This window comes from Pristiophorus japonicus, chromosome 5 (assembly GCF_044704955.1).
Source record: "Pristiophorus japonicus isolate sPriJap1 chromosome 5, sPriJap1.hap1, whole genome shotgun sequence".
Lineage (NCBI taxonomy): Eukaryota > Metazoa > Chordata > Chondrichthyes > Pristiophoridae > Pristiophorus > Pristiophorus japonicus.
Window position 1 is genome coordinate 186,254,382 of NC_091981.1, and position 20,425 is coordinate 186,274,806.

The window sequence follows — 20,425 nt, forward strand, 5'->3', positions numbered from 1 at the left end:
GAGCAGGAGAATAAAGTTGTTAAAAATTGATTAAAACCTTGTGTAGATGATGTGAGATCACAGATAATATTGTAACATGAATAGTATTTATATGATCAGTTTAATATCAAAAGAGAAGTTTGTTTTATTGGTTTGTGCCATATGTGCTCTAAGTAATCACTTAAAAACATTTATCAGCAAAGTGAAGCTGGCTATTTAATGAAGTAGCCTTAATGGTGTGAATAATAAATGAGAAATACTGACATGTATTTTAACAGTGTTATATTAGAGAGACCTGGCTACAACCTGACCACGATTGGGAGCTAAATATTCCAGGAAATAGTGGGGGTGAAACTGGATTAAGCCCCAAAACAGGCACGATGCTCAATCTGCCCGCTCCCATTAAAAGTAGTGCAAACAGCACGCAAATTTTGTGCTGCCTGCACATTATTGATTGGAGTGCTGAGCTCAGTGCTAAATGTGCTGCTGTTGGCTCAGCGTTCAACAGGAGGCGCAATATCGGGTGCAGTCTGCTGTCCAATAATAGTTTGTCGAGGCTCTCTGCACTTTTTACAGGGGAGGTGCTTTGTTGCGGAAGCACTTCATTGTCACTGTAGCTGCAGCAATGTCACAACAGCGGGGACAAAGCACACCTCGCTTCTCACATGCAGCACTGGAGGCCTTGGTCCAGTGGGTATACAGAAGAAGACAGGTCCTCTACCCGCAAGGGAGCAGGTCTTCGAGACAGAACATCAGAAGACAATGGGAGGAGAGAGTGTAAGCCGTCAGTGCCACCAGTGTTGGGGCCAGGACCTGGATCCAGTGCCGTAAGAAGTTTAATGTCTTCATACGAGTAGTCAAGGTGAGTGAATGCATTTTCAAATACCATATCCCACCAACTGCACCACTAGCCTCACACACTACTCAATGCACCACACCCATCACTCAGCTACCAACAATCTCGAGCAATCACAACTCGTACCTCACAATCATTATTTCACTTCACTCTCACACATTTACCACTGTTGCAAGCCTCACACCTTGCAAACAATGTCAGCCATTCAACCATGACAGGCACATCACCCAAACACATTGCACCACACTCACTGACATACTTCCCTTTCTCTTCCAGGCCAAGATGGCGCACAACCAGCGTGAACAGCAGCAAGCAGACGGGGAGCAAGCACGTCTGCGCAACCTTACTGCGCTGGAGACTGTGGTGGAGATAATTGAAGGGGCCATCAATGAGGCCGTGGCGCGCCTGAAAGCATTCATGATGCTGGTATGCTCATACATAATCCTTTTTCTCACATCACACTTCCCCCTCATCCCACAATCTCTTCTCACTTACAAGCTGCTGACGATTTGGGCATGCACATCTTGCTTTCCCCCAATCCCCTCGCCCCAACCCGACCCTTGAGCTATTCTCGTTTCAGACATCTAAGAACTGCCACCAGCCCAGCTTGTCCACGAGCAACTCAAGGAGGAGAGTGATGGAGAAGAAGAGGCACTGTCACTCAACCTGACACGCCCAGGCACCAGCTCAGAAAATGGCACTGAGTGAACTTTAGAGAGTAGTATACAGGTGGGATCTGAACATGATGAGTCACAGGGCACGAGAGGGCTACAGCCAGGGCAAGGGGAACGGATAGCTCGAGTGTCAGCTCCCCAGAGGGTGAGTTCACATACAAGTTTTGCTGCACAGGACTCAGATGAGGACTTCAATGGGATGAACCTTCAAAAGAAGGGTGATGGGCATGCACACAAAAATGCTTGGTGTAATGGCAGGCCTGTCAGAGAGCTTCTTCTCAGTGTCAAGGAGCACTGAGGAGTCCGGCTCTATCATTGCCTGGGGCTTTGCCTGAAACTTGGGGCCCAGGATTTCCATGATGGAGGTGAGAGGCAAATCCATTAGAGCACTTGTGAACCTAACCATGATGCTGGGTGTTATGGGCGATGTTGCCACTTCTACTGCAGCAGAAGTAAAAGCGACCCGACGCCTGAGTGCTGCAGTAGAAGCTCAGATTGTTGTCATGCAGGCTCAGCTTGCAACATGCAAGCTCAGACTGCTGCCATCATGGCTGGGTTTACAAGTGTGGAAAGGGCCTTGCAGGGTGTCACAGCAGTACAGCAAACTGTCCTCCAACAAATGCTGAGGTACCACCTCAGGAGTGGCAGTGTCTCTGTGGAGTTCAAATCTGCTGTCCCCTCTCAGGATGACAGCTTTTCATATTTCCACCACTGCCACTCTACCAGTGCCATTGCAGTTTCCTGTCAGCCAGCCTGTCCAGACTGCTGCCACCCATGCCGAGGTACTGCATTCCATAGCCGGACCTTCTAGGCCCAGAGTTGCTCGAGGTCGTCCTCCAAGGTCTTCTGCATTGTCCGCCATGAAAAGTCAGCAGTCTTCCACCAGCCATGCTGCAACCACTGGGGTAGCAATTCGTAAGAGCACTAGAATAGGCAAAGACACACAGAAGACAGATATTAAGGGAATGCACAAGAGTGATTAGTTGACTTTGTTATGTAAGAGTCAAAATAATCATTTATAAATTATGGTTGGAAATGTTTGTTTTGAAGTGGCTTTTATTTCAGCTTTGTGCCCAAGAGGACGCTGTGATATTCAGTGATAGAGGGATGGTAAGGTGGGGAGGTGTTGAGCAATGGCGATCTGAGGTTTCATTCATTGGAACCAGAGTGTAATGAGGCACTCAGACAGTCTGTCCAGAATGGGGATCTGCCGCCTGCCTCTTCCCTTACTCTTCCTCCTCCTAAGGTGTTCCCGTAAACCATGGTGACAATGGCTGCATCCTCATGATGGCCAAGTTGTGGAGCGTGCAGCAGTCCACGACAAAATGGGACATCCACTCTGGCGTGCACTGGTGGGCTCCTCCCAAGCGGTCAAGGCAGCGGAACCGTTGTTTCAGCATCCTGACGATCTGCTTAATGAGGTTCCTCATGGCAGCATGGCTGTCATTATGTGACTGCTGGCTACATATGGTGGGGTTGCAGAGCGTCAGGTGTGCAGCGTATCGCCCTCTTTGAGCAGCCACCTTCAGGTTGGATGTGGTGGGTGGAAGATTGCTGGCATAGCAGACTGGCGCAGGATGATGGCATCATGACTGCTGCTAGGATACCGTGCATTTACCATCATTATGCGTTGGGAGTGGTCGTACACCAACTGCTCATTAATTGAGTGGTAGCTTTGTGATTATGTAACATCTCGGGATTACTATGTGGCAACCGCAAAACCACGTGTGTGCAGTCGATGGTACCCTACACCATGGGAAGCCCGATATCATAGCAAAGCAACACGTACGCTCCTCCTGCTTCTCTCTATTTAGAGAGAAGATAATAAAGTCCCTTCTTCTGAAGTAGAGAGACTCTATGACCTCCTGGATACAGCGATGGATGGCGAATTGGGGGATGTTAGCTATGTCTCCTGCTCCAGACTGGAAGGATCCGGTGGAGAAAAAATTGAGGGCCATGGTGAGCTTCAGGGCCACTGGCAGAGCCGTCGTCGCCCTGCTCTGAGGCTGCAGATCCGGTTTCAAGAGGTGGCAGAGTTCTGTGATCACCTCTTTGGTGAAGCGGATCCTCCTAATACACTGCTCCTAGCTTAGGTGCAGGTAGAAGTGCTCTTGGAAGATCTTAAGATGGGTAAGGCCTCCTGCTTAGCGCCCTTCTGCACCTCCTCTTCGAGCATCTTGTCCTCTTCTTCGCTGTCTCCGCTCCATCTCCCTGTTCTACATTATTAATGATCTGGATTTTGGGGTTGGGGGAACAATTTGCAAATTTGCATATGATACCAAGATCTGTGCGACTGTTAGAACTGTAGAAGATGCTCGACTGCTTGAGACAGATCTTAATATGTTGGGAGATTGGACTCAAGACTGGAAAATTATGTATAACTTAGATAAGTGCAGCGTTATTATGCATGTAGGCAGGGCAAATGCTCAACATTCATACATTCTCCAGGAAAAAGCATTAAAGATGATGGAGATAGAAAGAGATTTGGGCATTTTAGTGCGTACATCCTTAAAGGTACATGAGCAATGCCATGCAGTGATAACTAGAGGAAACAGGGTGCTGCGGTGTATCCATAGGACAATAGAGTATAAGATGAGGTGTACTGTTTTGTCCTTGTACAAGACCTTAATCAAGCCAAACTTGGAATACTGTGTCCAGTTTTGGTTTCCTCACATGGTGGGTGATATTGAGGCTCTGGAAAGGGTGCAGATGAGTGCCACTAGACTCATTCCACGTCTAAAGCATCTTCGTTATCAAGATAGGTTAAAAGAATTGGGACACTATACCCTACAGCAGCGTAGACTTAGGGGGATATGATTGAGGTTTATAAGATAATGAAGGGAATAGACGGTGTTCGCAGGACCAGGGGTCACAAATTTAAGTTGTATAAGGCTAGATCTAAAGGAATATTTTGAGGAGGTAACCAAGAGGGTCGATGAGGGTAGTGCGTACAATGTAGTATATATGGACTTTAGCAAGGCTTTTGATAAGGTCCCACATGGTAGACTGGTCATGAAGATTAAAGCCCATGGGATACAGGGCAAAGTGGCAAGCTGGATCCAAAATTGGCTTGGAGGTAGGAAGCAAAGGGTAATGATTGATGGATGTTTTTGCGACTGGAAGGATGTTTCGAGTGGAGTTCCGCAGGGCTCAGTACTGGGTCCCTTGCTTTTTGTGGTATATATCAACGATTTAGATTTGAATATAGGGAGTATGATTAAGAAGTTCGCTGATGACACAAAAATTGGCTGTGTGGTTGATAATGAAGAGGAAAGTCATGGGCTGCAGGAGGATATCAATCAACTGGTCAGGTGGGCAGAACAGTGGCAAATGGAATTTAATTCAGAGAAGTGTGAGGTGATGCACTTTGGGAGGGCTAATAAGGAAAGGGTATACACATTAAGCGGTAGGCCACTTAATAGTGTAGATGAACAAAGGGACCTTGGAGTGCTTGTCCACAGATCCTTGAAAGTAGCAGGCTTGGTGGCTAAGGTAGTTAAGAAGGCATACGGAATGTTTGCCTTTATTGGCCGAGGCATAGAATATAAGAGCAGGGAGGTTATGCTTAAATTGTATAATACTTTGGTTATGCCACAGCTGGAGAACTGCGTGCAGTTCTGATTGCTGTATTAAAGGAAGGACGTGATTACATTAGAGAGGGTGCAGAGGAGATTTACTAGGACGCTGCCTGGAATGGAGAATCTTAGTTATGAGGACAGATTGGATAGGCTGGGTTTGTTCTCATTGGAACAGAGGAGGTGGAGAGGAGACCTTATTGAGGTGTACAAAATATTGAAGGGCTTGGACATAGTGGATAGTAAGGGCCTATTTCCATTGGTGGAGGGGTCTATTACGAGGGGGCATAGTTTTAAGGTGATTGGCGGAAGGTTTAGAGCAGGTTTGAGGGGGGGCTTCTTTACGCAGAGGGTTGTGGAATTCGCTGCCTGGAAGAGTGGTGGATGCAGAAACCCTCACCACTTTTAAGAGATGGTTGGATGGGCACTTAAATAGAGCTGGTAATTGGGATTAGACTGGATGGCCTTTTGTTGGACGGCGCAGATATAATGGTAAATACTCCAGGGAATAGAATACAGCCAGGGTGATTTCCTGGACTAGTTTCGATCGCCTGGATGGGTCGGAGAGGAAATTTCCCAGATTTTTTTCTCCTTAAATTGGCCTGAGTTTTCAATCTGGTTTTTGTCTTTACCAGATCACATAGCTCTGGTTGGGGTGGAGTGTAGAATGTTTCAGTATAAGGGGTGTCGCAGTTGTGTGAGGCAGACTGGTTTGGGCTGGATGTTCTTTACCGTCATTGTTCATAGGTTTATATGTAACCTTTAGGGCTGCTGACCAAGGGCCGTGCAGCTCTTTGTTGGCCGGCGTGGACACGATGGGCTGAAATGGCCTCCTTCTGCGCTGTAAATTTCTATGTTTTTATGTTTCTATCTAGGTTAGATGTCAGGAGGTGGTTCTGTTCACAGAGAATAGTAGACCTCTGGAACAAGCTGCCGTTTCATGTGGTGGATGCAGACTCGCTGAATTCCTTTAAACGAAAGCTGGATTTTGTTGTGTATGCAATAACTGTGAGACTGAGTACTGTTTAACTCCAAGAGGTATAACCTTGGCTCTGCTTTATTAAGGCCCAAAGTGACTAATATACAAAATGGCTGGCCTTTTATACTTGGGCTGCACGGTACTTGGGCTCCAACAGTGACGCCATCTAGCGGCTAGTGATCCCAAAAGTACACACATGACAGATTTGTTTCTGGCAGTGGCGGAGCTCACCTCTTACAGAAGGTTGTTATTGCAGAGAATTTAATGGCCAGAATGAGCTCCTGGACTAGTTTCGATCGCCTGGATGGATCGGAGAGGAATTTCCCAGATTTTTTTCCCCCAAAGAGGCCTGTTTTTTTTTTGCCTCTCCCAGGAGATCACATGGTTTTGGGTGGGGTGGTGTGTATATGTTGTGATACACAAGGTATCGCAATTATGTGGGACAGGCTCGATGAATCAGATGGTCTTTACCTGTCCATCATTGTTCGTATGTTTGTACTAAAGCACGAGGGAGACTGCAAGTAGAGCCCCTATTGACTGGGGGCAAGTGGTGTGAGCAGAACCCTTTAAATGAGAAACAAGATGTTGTCCACTTGCAACACCACTCCCTGTCACCTCACCAACTTTAAACAACTCTAGAAAGCTCCAAACACTTGCACAAACTTACACAGAGCCAGTAGAAATGAAAAAGCAAGTCAGATGCAAGTTGTTGATGATCTCTTTAAATCCGCTGGTGGAGGGTCCTTTCTGCTGCTGAATACATGGCTGGTCGTGATTTGGAAACGGCATTAAATGGAGCGACATCCAAAATGGCAGATCATGCGTCAAATCAGCGTTGCACACTCATTTACGTCACAATCTGCCTCATTTCCATTTCTGCAGCGATGCAGGCAATGACAGCCCTGCTGACCTGCCAAAATGACGGCCACTATATGACCCACCACTATTTTTTCTTCAAAACTTGCCTTAACAGCCAGCACAAATTGGTCCAATTTCCTGGCCACTGTGTACAAATGTCTAAGTAATGTTATGCTTGTGGAATTATAATTATCAACAGAAGTCAAATATATTTGATAGATTTTAGTTTTGTGTATTAATACTCATGATTCACAGATTTCTTCAAAATGCTATTTAATGTAAAATACCACTTCATGGCATCAAATAACAATTATTAAAAATAATTTTCCACCTTTATTAAGGATTAAATCACCAGCTATCCATTTAGCATCCAAGAGGAAATGGCCTCCCTTGAGACAATCAAGGCCAGTACCTACCCATATTGAGGTGGCCATAATACAAAATGAATAAAAACAGGAACAACAATGACGTACTGAGATCAGGACCCCACGAGTGATTGAATCGCTTGTACATGACTCAGATAGCATTTCCTATCATCACTAATTCAACTATTTGTATTTTTTTCGATAAATATTAGTGTAATCACACAACAGCTTTAAATTTACATTATATATTTCTATATACATACATTTATTTTCTTAATTTACTATGAATTGAAAAGTTTGTAAGAATTCAGAATTCTTTTCAATGGGGACTTTATCAAATGTTAATGATGGCCATCTTATCAGTACAATTTTAAATCTGTCGGTCTGCATTGTTATTTAATCTCTGTTGTGCAGATTAATTTTTCTCCATTGTTTTGTGTTGCTCGAGCCCCAAATCCCTGATCCAAGGAACGTGTTGAAATCAGATCTATGCTTCTGTGGGGGCAGATCCTAAATCCACCAGGTATCTGTCGCACAAGCGTTATGTCATCGGGTGAGTTGAAGGAATGCCCCACCCTCTGTGTGGCAGACATATGTAAATCATGAAGTTAGGACAGATGACATTACTTTCGCCTTCCTATGTACCCTCACTGTACAGCGGTATATAACAGACGCAGTTGCCAGGACCTACTCAATGTGGAAGTACTTGTTTAAAGGAAACTAGCTGAAGCTGAGATTGCTTTTGTAAATTTTTGCCCATTTCTTGGGATTTACTCGAGATACTTGAATTTTCTTTTCTCCACTGTTTTACTCGGGATGTCTTCACCTGCATTTTCTAATGAAGAGCCTTGTAGTTAAACATAATTAGGGTGCAATTTACTGTAGATTGCAAAATGGACGCCCATTGGAAATTGCACTCTACCAGATATAAATATTGGAGGAAGAAGAGCATTTGGAGGCTGTAAGGGAACCCAGATAAATCAGGCAGCACCAGAGAGCTAGATCATTCTGGCAGTACACCATCCAGCAAGATATATCCACCCTGGCATGCTTTCCATGATCTTTCCTCGGATTTATGACTCAGAAGGCTGTACTTTAGTCATGAAACTGTGTAGGAGCTCTGTTCATTGCTGCAGCTGGATCTGCAGCCAAGATCCACAGCTTGGGCAGCTCTGATTATGGCAGAAACGATGAGTTTTATGGGTCAGCCTCATCACAGGAAGCCGCAGGGGATTTTTGACAGATATACGATTTGTTGCACATTCCCGTACAAGGCAAGTCACCAATGTCCTCTTCACCAGGGCAGCTTGGTTTATATACCTCAACAGCAGTCCCAGATTGATGACTGAGGGGGCAATAATTGTTTTTACAGAATCGTTGGTTGTGGGGCTATTGACTGCACTCTGTTAGGGCATCCATTTAGAGCACGCAATGCCACAGAACATAACATAATCCTGGGAGTAGGTTGGCTGTGCCATCTCCAGTAACCCTGAAAGTGGGCAGATTGGGGACGGGTTGAGACTTTTAAAATTTTTACATCTCACCCAACCCCAACCTACCCTTTTTTTGGAGGGCGGGGGGGAATTATCCCCAATATTTCTGCAGCTGGAGAAACAAGCCTCATGAAATAGCACTGAGTATTTCCAGCATTCTAATGGTGCCTTCCCATGCTAGTGTAGGAGATGCAACACCTGCCCTTTCACCTCCTCTCTCCCTCTAGTCCATGGTCCCAAACATTCCTTCCAGGTGGCACAGCAATTTACTTGTACTTCTTTCAGTTTAGTATACTGTATTCACTCTCCTACAATGGGATCTCCTCTATATTGGGAAGACCAAATGCAGATTGGGTGATCGCTTTGCTGAACATCTATGTTCAGTCTGCAAGCGTAATCCTGAGCTTCTAGTCGCCTGTCATTTTAATTCTCCGCCCTGCTTCCACTCCACCTCGGCCTCCTACACTGTTCTAATGAAGCTCAATGGAAGCTCAAGGAACAGCACCTCATCTTTCAATTAGGCACTTTACAAACTTCCGAACTAACAGTGAGTTCAATAATTTCAGATCATATATTTTACTCCTACTTTTTCAGACAGCAGATGCTGGTAATAATTCTGTTGTTGCCATTTGCACCACCTCTAGACCCATCTTTTGTTTCTTTACTCATCCCATTACTACTCCCCTTTGCCTTGCACTATCATCCCTTTTGCCATTTAATCTCTCCTGCCTTCCACCCGATGCCAGACCTCCCATTTTGATCTTTCCTCCCATCTCCCACTTTTCCTCGCCTAAAACTTGTTACATCTCTAACTTTTGCAGTTCTGATGAAAGGTCATCAACCTGAAACGTTAACTCTGTTTCTCTCTCCACAGGTGCTGCTAACCTGCTGAGTATTTCCAGCATTTTCTGTTTTTATATCACATATAGTAGTTGCCCTGGTTTTATTTTAAATCCATAGTTCCAACAATGGGCAGATGGAGTTCAATGAGGAGAAGTGTGAAGTGATGAACTTTTGAGAGGACTAATATTGAAAGACAGTACACTATAAATGGCACGATTTTGAGAATTGTAGATGAGCCGAGTTAGGTGTCCAAATACACAAATCCTTAAAGCTGGCAGGGCAAGTTGATAAGATGATTTAAAAAGCACATGGATTACTTGAGTTTATAAGTAGAGGAATAGTATATAAAAGCAAAGAGATTATGCTGGAACTTTATGGACCCATGGTTGGCCTCAGCTGGAGTATTGTGGACAAATCTGGGTCCACACTTCATGAAAAATGCAAAGGCCTTAGAAAGGGTGAAGAGAAGGTTTACCAGGGATGAAGGACTCAGTTATGAGGAGAAGGTGGAAAAGTTAGGACTGTTCTCCTTGGAACAGAAAAGGTTAAGAGGTGACCTAATAGATGTTTCCAAGATGATGAGAGGTTTTGATATAGTAGATAGAGAAAAAACATTCCCTCTGGCGAGTGGGTCAATATCTTAGGGTTATAGATTCAAATTCATTGGCAAAAGATCTAGAGGGGAGATGAGAATGTTGTCACTCAGTGAATTGTCAGGCTATGGAACGCGCCACCTGAAAAGGTGGTGGAAGTTAACGCCATAAACATTTTTAAAAAGGAGTTGGACAGGTACTTGAGGATGAGGAACTTAAAGGACAAAATGCAGCGATGTGGGATTAAGCACGATGCTCTTTCAAAGAGCCAGCAAAGACACGGTGGGTCAACTGGCCTCCTTCTGGGGGTTCTACTGGCAGTCACCCTCATGCTATAGTATCTTCGGGAGAGGGAGCGGGGGCAGCGAGGACAAGAAGATGTGCGCAGAGGGAGGAGGAGGGCCAGAAGGGATCTCAACAGGAGGCCTTCCCCACCTAGGGTCTTCAGGGAGCTCTTCCCTTACATCCACTTAAGCGAGCAGCAGTGTATTGGGAGGCTCCACTTCACCAAGGTGGTGGTCACAGAACTCCAACTACCTCCTGCAACTAGACCTGCAGCTTGAGAGCAGGGCGAACATGGATCTCCCAGTCAAGGTCACTGTGGCCCACAATTTCTTTGCGAGCCGGTCTGTTGCAGGAGACATAGCAAACATCTCAGTTTGCCATCCATCACTGCCTCCGGCAGGTCACTGAGGCTCTCTACACCTGGAGAAAGGACTACATTTTATTCTCTCTGATCAGAGAGAAGTAGGACGAGCGTGCATGTGGCTTTGTCAGGATAGCTTGTTTCCCCATGGTGCAGGGAACCATCAACTGCCCAGCACTCATATGAGAGCCATGCTTCCACCAGGAACATCATCGAGCAGACTATCGGGCTACTGAAGCAACAGTTCTGCTGCCTTGACCTCAGGAGGAACCTTCCAGTACTTGGCGGAGCGAATGTCCCATTTCGTGGTGGTCTACTGCATGCTTCACAACTTGGCCATCATGACGACGCAGCCCTTGCCACCAGGGATTATGGGACCAGCTCAGGAGGAGGACGAGCGAGAGGAGGAGGAAGAGAGAGGAGACAGGCAGCCAATCCCCCTTCCGGATGGGCTCTCAGTGAACGCTTCATTTCCAATTCGAACGAATGAAACTCCAGATGCCCGTTGCTCACCACATCCCCAGAATCACATCCCTTTGTCATGGAACATCAGTGTCCTCCTGGGCACAAAGCTTAAATGAGAACCACCACTAAAGACTCCAAACAAAAATAATAAATTTATCAAAAATGAATTTACACATACGATATGAACTAATCAGACTTGTGCAATCCCTTGGTGCCTGTCATTCGTGTGCCCTTTCCTGATCTCGTGCTCTTACATAGTGCTCCCCCAGTGGCTGCAGCATGATGATGGAAGGCTGCTGAGTTTCCATGGGGGGAGATTTCAGATGGTCTTGCTGGATGAGTTCAAGAAGGTGTGGCCCTAGAAGGTCCGGCTTTAGACTGCACCACCTTGGCATAGGCGACAGCAATCTGAGCTGGCTGGCTGACGGGTAGCAACAAGGACAATGGCCAAGTGGCAGTGGTGGAACAGGAATGCTGATGGAGCACAGATTGCTGGGTTGCTGTGACACCCTGCAAGTCCTGGCTGGTGTACACTGGTAAACCCAGCCATGATGGTTGCAGTCTGAGATTGGGTGGCATCAAGCTTGTTATGTCTTAAAAAAAACAATGTGACTGAGTACTGTAGACGTGAATAAGTGTGACCTTAGTCTCTTTATTCTAACTCCAGAGTGCCGGTACAACATGGGAGGCCTACTTATATACAGTGCTCCCAAAGAATGCTGGGGACTCCAATAGATACGCCCTCTGGTGGCAGTAGAATGCTGGTTACATAGTGTTGCATACAGAACATCACTCCCTAGCAAAGGCAATAGTACACTTATTTACAGATGATCTGTGGCTTTCCGCTCCCTAGTCGAGCGTCTCGGTACAAATGCAGATGCAGGTGAATTCGTTGGGCCTTCGCTGGGCTGCTGTGCAGCTAGCCTTGCTGGCCTGCAGGAGATGATGAGTTCAGTTTTGTGGTCAACCGTGATGTCGGTTGCCACTTGTGTGTGTGTCGGAGGGTCGAAGTTGGTGGTGTCCTCTTCAGGTTGCTGGTGGCAGTCTGTGAATCGCAGTTTGGTTTGGTCCAAATGCTTTCTGCAAGTAAGTCCATTTGCGAGTTTGACCTGAAACACTCTACTTAAATTAAAAAGTAGGACCTCAAAGGTAGTAATCTCAGGATTGCTACCAGTGCCATGTGCTAGTCAGAGTAGGAATCGCAGGATAGCTCAGATGAATACGTGGCTTGAGGAGTGGTGAAGAAGGGAGGGATTCAAATTCCTGGGACATTGGAACCGGTTCTGGGGGAGGTGGGACCAGTACAAACCGGACGGTCTGCACCTGGGCAGGACTGGAACCAATGTCCTAGGGGGAGTGTTTGCTAGTGCTGTTGGGGAGGGGTTAAACTAATATGGCAGAGGGATGGGAACCTATGCAGGGAGACAGAGGGAAGTAGAATGGGGGCAGAAGCAAAAGATAGAAAGAAGAAAAGTAAAAGTGGAGAGCAGAGAAACCCAATCCAAAAAGCAAAAAGGGCCACATTACAGCAAAATTCTAAAGGGGCAAAGGGTGTTAAAAAGACAAGCCTGAAAACTCTATGCCTCAATGCAAGGAGTATTCGGAATAAGGTGGACGAATTAACTGCGCAGATAGCAGTTAACGGATATGATGTAATTGGCATCACGGAGACATGGCTCCAGGGTGACCAAGGCTGGGAACTCAACATCCAAGGGTATTCAACATTTAGGAAGGATAGACAGAAAGGAAAAGGAGGTGGGGTGGCATTGCTGGTTAAAGAGGAAATTAATGCAACAGTAAAGAAGGACATTAGCTTGGATGATGTGGAATCTGTATGGGTGGAGCTACGGAATACCAAAGGGCAGAAAACGCTAGTGGGAGTTGTGTGCAGACCACCAAACAGTAGTAGTGAAGTTGGGGACAGCATCAAACAAGAAACTAGGGATGCGTGCAATAAAGGTACAGCAGTTATCATGGGCGACTTTAATCTACATATTGATTGGGCTAACCAAACTGATAGCAATGCGGTGGAGGAAGATTTCCTGGAGTGTATTAGGGATGGTTTTCTCGACCAATATGTTGAGGAACCAACTTGAGGGCTGGCCATCCTAGACTGGATGGTGTATAATGAGAAAGGACTAATTAACAATTTTGTTGTGTGAGGCTCCTTGGGGAAGAGTGACCATAATATGGTAGAATTCTTTATTAAGATGGAGAGTGACACAGTTAATTCAGAGACTAGGGTCCTGAACTTAAGGAAAGGTAACTTCGATGGTATGAGACGTGAATTGGCTAGAATAGACTGGTGAGTGATACTTAAAGAGTTGACGGTGGAAAAGACATTTAAAGATCACATGGATGAACTTCAACAATTGTACATCCCTGTCTGGAGTAAAAATAAAACGGGGAAGGTGGCTCAACCGTGGATAACAAGGGAAATTAAGGATAGTGTTAAATCCAAGGAAGAGGCATATAAATTGGCCAGAAAAAACAGCAAACCTGAGGACTGGGAGAATTTTGTAATATAGCAGAGGAGGACAAAGGGTTGAATTAGGAGGGGGAAAATAGAGTACGAGAGGAAGCATGCTGGTAACATAAAAACTGACTGCAAAACTTCTATAGATATGTGGAGAGAAAAAATTAGTGAAAATACACGTAGGTCCCTTGCAGTCAGATTCAGGTGAATTTATAATGGAGAACAAAGAAATGGCGGACCAGTTAAACAAATACTTTGGTTCTGTCTTCACGAAGGAAGACACAAATAACGTTCCGGAAATACTAGGGGTCCGAGAGTCTAGTGAGAAGGAGGAACTGTTGGAAATCCTTATTAGGCAGGAAATTGTGTTCGGGAAATTGATGGGATTGAAGGCCAATAAATTCCTGGGGCCTGATAGTCTGCATCCCAGAGTACTTAAGGAAGTAGCCCTAGAAATAGTGGATGCAGTAGTGATCATTTTCCAACAGCCTATCGACTCTGGATCGGTTCCTATGGACTGGAGGGTAGCTAATGTAACACCACTTTTTAAAAAAAGGAGGGAGAGAAAATGGGGAATTATAGACCGGTTAGCCTGACATCAGTAGTGGGGAAAATGTTGGAATCAATTATTAAAGATGAAATAGCAGCACATTTGGAAAGCAGTGACAGGATTGGTCCAAGTCAGCATGGATTTATGAAAGGGAAATCCTGTTTGACAAATCTTCTGGAATTTTTTGAGGATGTAACTAGTAGAGTGGACAAGGGAGAACCAGTGGATGTGGTGTATTTGGACTTTCAAAAGGCCTTTGACAAGGTCCCATACAAGAGAATGGTGTGCAAAATTAAAGCACATGGTATTGGAGGTAATGTACTGACGTGGATAGAGAATTGGTTGGCAGACAGGAAGCAGAGAGTCGGGATAAACGGGTCCTTTTCAGAATGGCAGGCAGTGACTAATAGGGTGCCGCGGGGCTCAGTACTTGGACCACAGCTATTTACAATATACATTAATGATTTGGATGAGGGAATTGAGTGTAATTTGCAGATGACACTAAGCTGGGTGGCGGTGTGAGCTGTGAGGAGGACGCTAAAAGACTGCAGAGTGACTTGGACAGGTTAGGTGAGTGGGCAAACTCGTGGCAAATGCAGTATAATGTGGATAAATGTGAGGTTATCCACTTTGGGGGCAAAAACACGAAGGCAGAATATTATCTGAATGGCGGCAGATTAGGAAACGGGGAGGTACAAGGAGACCTGGGTGTCATAGTACATCAGTCATTGAAAGTTTGCATGTAGGTACAGCAGGTGGTGAAGAAGGCAAATGGTATGTTGGCCTTCATAGCTAGCGGATTTGAGTATAGGAGCAGGGAGGTCTTACTGCAGATGTATAGGGCCTTAGTGAGGCCTCACGTGGAATATTGTGTTCAGTTTAGGTCTCCTAATCTGAAGAAGGACGTTCTTGCTATTGAGGGAGTGCAGTGAAGTTTCACCAGACTGACTCCCGGGATGGCAGGACTGACATATGAGGAGAGACTGGATCGACTGGGCCTTTATGCAGTGGAGTTTAGAAGGATGAGAGGGGATCTCATTGAAACATATACAATTCTGACGGGACTGGATAGGTTAGATGCAGAATGTTCCCGATGTTGGGGAAGTCCAGAACCAGTGTACATTGTCTAAGGATAAGGGGTAAGCCATTTAGGACTGAGATGAGGAGAAACTTCTTCACTCAGAGACTTGTTAACCTGTGGAATTCCCTACTGCAGAGAGTTGTTGATGCCAGTTCATTGGACACATTCAAGAGGGAGTTAGATATGGCCCTTACGGCTAAAGGGATCACGGGGTATGGAGAGAAAGCAGGAAAGGGGTACTGAGATGAATGATTAGCCATGATCTTATTGAATGGTGGTGCAGGCTCGAAGGACCGAATGGCCTACTCCTGCACCTATTTTCATTGGGGCCAAGTTTCGGCCTGAGTTTTTCCTGTTTTTTTGGAGCAACTGGTTTAGAATGGAGTATCTTAGAAATTGCAATTCTCGGCATTTAGTTTGCTCCAGTTCTAGTCAGTTAGAACAGTTTCAGTTTGGAACAGAATTTTTTTTTCAAAAGGGGGCGTGTCCAGCCACTTACACCTGTTTTGAAAGTTTAGACAGCGAAAACTTACTCCAAACTAACTTAGAATGGAGTAAGTGCAGATTTTTGTACGCTCACCTTGTCTACACTTAGAAAATCAGGCGTAGGTTCGAAATCAGGCGTAGGGAATGGGGGGGGCTGGGTTCAAAGGGAAGTTTACAAACATTAAACTCTTCAGTTTTACAAATAAAGAGCCATCATCAATAATAAATGATAAATACATCAATAAATCAACCAAAAAAAATTAATAAAAAATAAAAAAAATTAAAAAATCAATAAATAAAACATTTTCTACTTACCGAGTGCAGCACCGGGAGTCCTCCAACAGCGTGCTGGGATGGCCCCCCCAGTGTGTCTCTGTCAGTGTCTCTATCTTTCTGTCTGTCTGTGTGTGTGTCTCTCACTCTTTGTCTGTCAGTGTCTGTGTTTCTGACAGCGAGGGGAGGGGGAGAAGGGGGGAGAGGGGGAGGCAGGAAGGAGGGAGGTAAAGGGGGGTTGGGGGAGGAAAAGTAGAGGAGAGGGGCGAGGAGAGGGGAGGGGGAGGGAGGGAGAGGGGAGGGGGAGGAGAGGGGAGGAGGAGGAGAGGGGAGGGGGGAGGGAGGAGAGGGGAGGGGGAGGGAGGAGGAGAGGGAGGGGGAGGGGAGGAAGTGGGGAGGGGGAGAGGGGAGGGGGGAGAGGGGAGGGGGGAAGAGGGGGAAGGGAGAGGAGAGGGGAGAGGAGGGGGGAGGGAGCAGGGGAAGGGGGAGAACAGGGGAGGGGGGAGGAGAGGGGAGGAGAAGGGAGGGGGAGAGAAGGGAGGGGAGGAAGGAAGAAGAGGGGAGGGAGGAAGGTAGAAGAGGGGAGGGGAGGGGAGGGGAGGGAGAGAAGGAGGCTGAACGGCCGGGCCCAAGACTTCGGGCTGGATTTACAGGTAGGTGGCGTCGGGTCTTGGGTCCTGGGGGGACGCGGAGATCGGCAGGGAGGGGGTTGCGCAGATCGGGGGGAGGGGTCGCGGAGGTCAGGGGGGGAGAGAGTCGCGGACGTCGGGTCACCGGGGGGGGGGGGGGGGGCGGAGGTCGAGTCGCCGGGGGAGGGGGGGGAGCGGAGGTCGAGTCGCCGGGTGGGGGGGGGAAGCGGAGGCCGGTCGCCGGGGCGGGGTGGGAAGAGCGGGGGTCGGGTCACGTCGGGTCCGGGGAGCGGGAGTCAAGTCGGGTCGGTTAGGAGATGAGCCTTATCAACGCAAGCCCAGTGAGGCCATTCGGCCAGGGCTAGGGGCTGCGTGCTTCGGGCCCCTCCCACAGTTTTGGGCGCCTGGAGCTACTGCACATGCGCGCCCACTGTAGCGCGCATGTGCAGAGGTCCCGGCACTGTTTTCAGCGCAGGGACCCGGCTCCGCCTTCCACAGCTCGTGCTGCACCGCGCCCAGCTCCAGAGGACCTGCAGGGAGCCGGAGAATAGATGAGTTTTTTTTATGCGCACTTTGTGGCGCGAAAAACGGGCGTCCAGGTCCGGGCTGCACCGTTTTAGATGCGGCCCGAAACTTGGGCCCTATGTTTCTATGGTTCTACTCCCTTTTTTGGCTATGACAGTGCCAGCAAGCCACTTCGGACCATGTCCATAGTTGAGTACAAATAGAGGGTCATTGACTTCAATATCGCGTGACAAATTTGCGCGATCATGGTACATGCTTTGTTGATGCCGCCTGCCCTCAACATGATCCTGGAGATCAGGGTGGACTAGAGAGAGCCTTGTTTTGAACGCCCTTTTCATGAGCAGCTTGGCTGGAGGAACCCCGGTGAGCGAGTGGGGTCTGGTGCGGTAGCTGAGCAGGACTCGGGACCGGCGGGTCTGCAAGGAGCCTTCCGACACATGTTTCAAGCTTTGTTTGATGGTTTGGACTGTCCGTTCAGCTTGGCCGTTGGATGCGGGCTTGAACGGGAAGATGTGACGTGCTTGATCCCATTGCGTGTCATGAATTCCCTGAATTTACCGCTGGTGAAGCACGGCCCATTGTCACTGACAAGGACATCAGGCAGGCCGTGCGTGGCAAACATGGCTCGTAGGTTTTCGATGGTGGCAGTGGAAGTGCTTATAGACATTATTACACATTTAATCCATTTTGAATAAGCATCCACAATAACCAAGAACATTTTGCCTAGAAACGGCCCAGCGAAGTCAACATGGATCCTAGACCACGGTTTGGAGGGCCATGACCACAAACTTAGCGGTGCCTCTCTGGGTGCATTGCTCAGTTGAGAGCAAGTGTTGCACTGGCGCCGCAAGACTCCAAATCTGATTCGATGCCGGGCCACCACACATGGGATCTGGCTATAACATTCATCATTACTATGCCCGGGTTGGTACTGTGTAGGTCGCGTATGAACGTTTCCCTACCTTTCTTGGGCAAAACCACGCTATTACCCCACAAAAGACAGTCTGCCTGTATGGACATTTCGTCTTTGTGCTGCAGTAATGGCTTGATCTCGTCATGCATCTCCGCAGGTTCGCTGAACCAGCTCCCATGGAGGACACAGTTTTTTTACAAGGTACAGTAAAGGATTCTGACTGGTCCAGGTCCTGATCTGGCGGGCCGTAACAGGTGACTTTTCGTTTTCAAATACATCCATCACTGAGAGCAAGTCTGCAGGCTATGCCATTTACACCCCGCTGGTGGGCAATGGTAGCTGACAGAGGGCGTCAGCGCAGTTCTCTGTGCCTGGCCTGTGGCGAATTACATAGTTATATGCAGACAGCATGTGCGCCCATCTTTGGATCCGAGCAGAGGCACTGATATTGATACCTTTGCTCTGAGAATAGCGATATGAGTGGCTTATGGTCAGTTTCTAACTTGAACTTCAGCCCAAACAGATAAGAACATAAGAACATAAGAATTAGGAACAGGAGTAGGCCATCTAGCCCCTCGAGCCTGCTCCGCCATTCAATAAGATCATGGCTGATCTGGCCGTGGACTCAGCTCCACTTACCCGCCCTCTCCCCGTAACCCTTAATTCCCTTATTGGTTAAAAATCTATCTATCTGTGACTTGAATACATTCAATGAGCTAGCCTCAACTGCTTCCTTGGGCTGAGAATTCCACAGATTCACAACCCTCTGGGAGAAGAAATTCCTTCTCAACTCGGTTTTAAATTGGCTCCCTCGTATTTTGAGGCTGTGCCCCCTAGTTCTAGTCTCCCCTACCAGTGGAAACAACATCTCTGCCTCTATCTTGTCTATCCCTTTCATTATTTTAAATGTTTCTATAAGATCACCCCTCATCCTTCTGAACTCCAACGAGTAAAGACCCAGTCTACTCAATCTATCATCATAAGGTAACCCCCTCATTTCTGGAATCAGCCTAGTGAATCGTCTCTGTACCCCCTCCAAAGTCAGTATATCCTTCCTTAAGTAAGGTGACCAAAACTGCACGCAGTACTCCAGGTGCGGCCTTACCAATACCCTATACAGTTGCAGCAGGACCTCCCTGCTTTTGTACTCCATCCCTCTCGCAATGAAGGCCAACATTCCATTCGCCTTCCTGATTACCTGCTGCACCTGCAAACTAACATTTTGGGATTCATGCACAAGGACCCCCAGGTCCCTCTGCACCTCAGCATGTTGTAATTTCTCCCCATTCAAATAATATTCCCTTTTACTGTTTTTTTTCCCAAGGTGGATGACCTCACACTTTCCGACATTGTATTCCATCTGCCAAACCTTAGCCCATTCGCTTAACCTATCCAAATCTATTTGCAGCCTCTCTGTGTCCTCTACACAACCTGCTTTCCCACTAATCTTAGTGTCATCTGCAAATTTTGTTACACTGCACTCTGTCCCCTCTTCCAGGTCATCTATGTATATTGTAAACAGTTGTGGTCCCAGCACCGATCCCTGTGGCACACCACTAACCACCGATTTCCAACCCGAAAAGGACCCATTTATCCCGACTCTCTGCTTTCTGTTCGCCAGCCAATTCTCTATCCATGCTAATACATTTCCTCTGACTCCACGTACCTTTATCTTCTGCAGTAACCTTTTGTGTGGCACCTTATCGAATGCCTTTTGGAAATCTAAATACACCACATCCATTGGTACACCTCTATCCACCATGCTCGTTATATCCTCATGTATCCTCGTTATATCCTTATATCCTCAGATACTGATGCATTTTTTTTTACCCCGTAAACACATGCCAGAGCTTCTTTTTCAATCATGCTGAAGGCCCTTTCGGTTTTGGACAAGCTCCTGGACGCATAAGTGACCGGTTGCAATGTTCCCGATTCGTTTGCTTGTTGTAACACACAGCCGACCCCGTATGAAGACGCATCGCAAGCTACCACTAAATGTTTACAAGGATCATACAGAACAAGCAGTGTGTTGGAACATAACCTATTTCGGGTTTTCTCAAAAGCTGTCTCTTGTGATTTCCCCCATACCCAGTCATTTCCCTTGCGTAGCAACACGTGTAGAGGTTCTAGCAAGGTGCTTAACCCGGGTAGGAAATTACCAAAATA

General features: G+C 46.9%; 1 protein-coding gene across 2 annotated transcripts in view; it reads right to left on the reverse strand.

The window, feature by feature from the left end:
• cobl (cordon-bleu WH2 repeat protein) overlaps positions 1-20,425 on the reverse strand; it is a 751,655-nt gene that overhangs the window by 117,966 nt on the left and 613,264 nt on the right. The window lies entirely within an intron of this gene.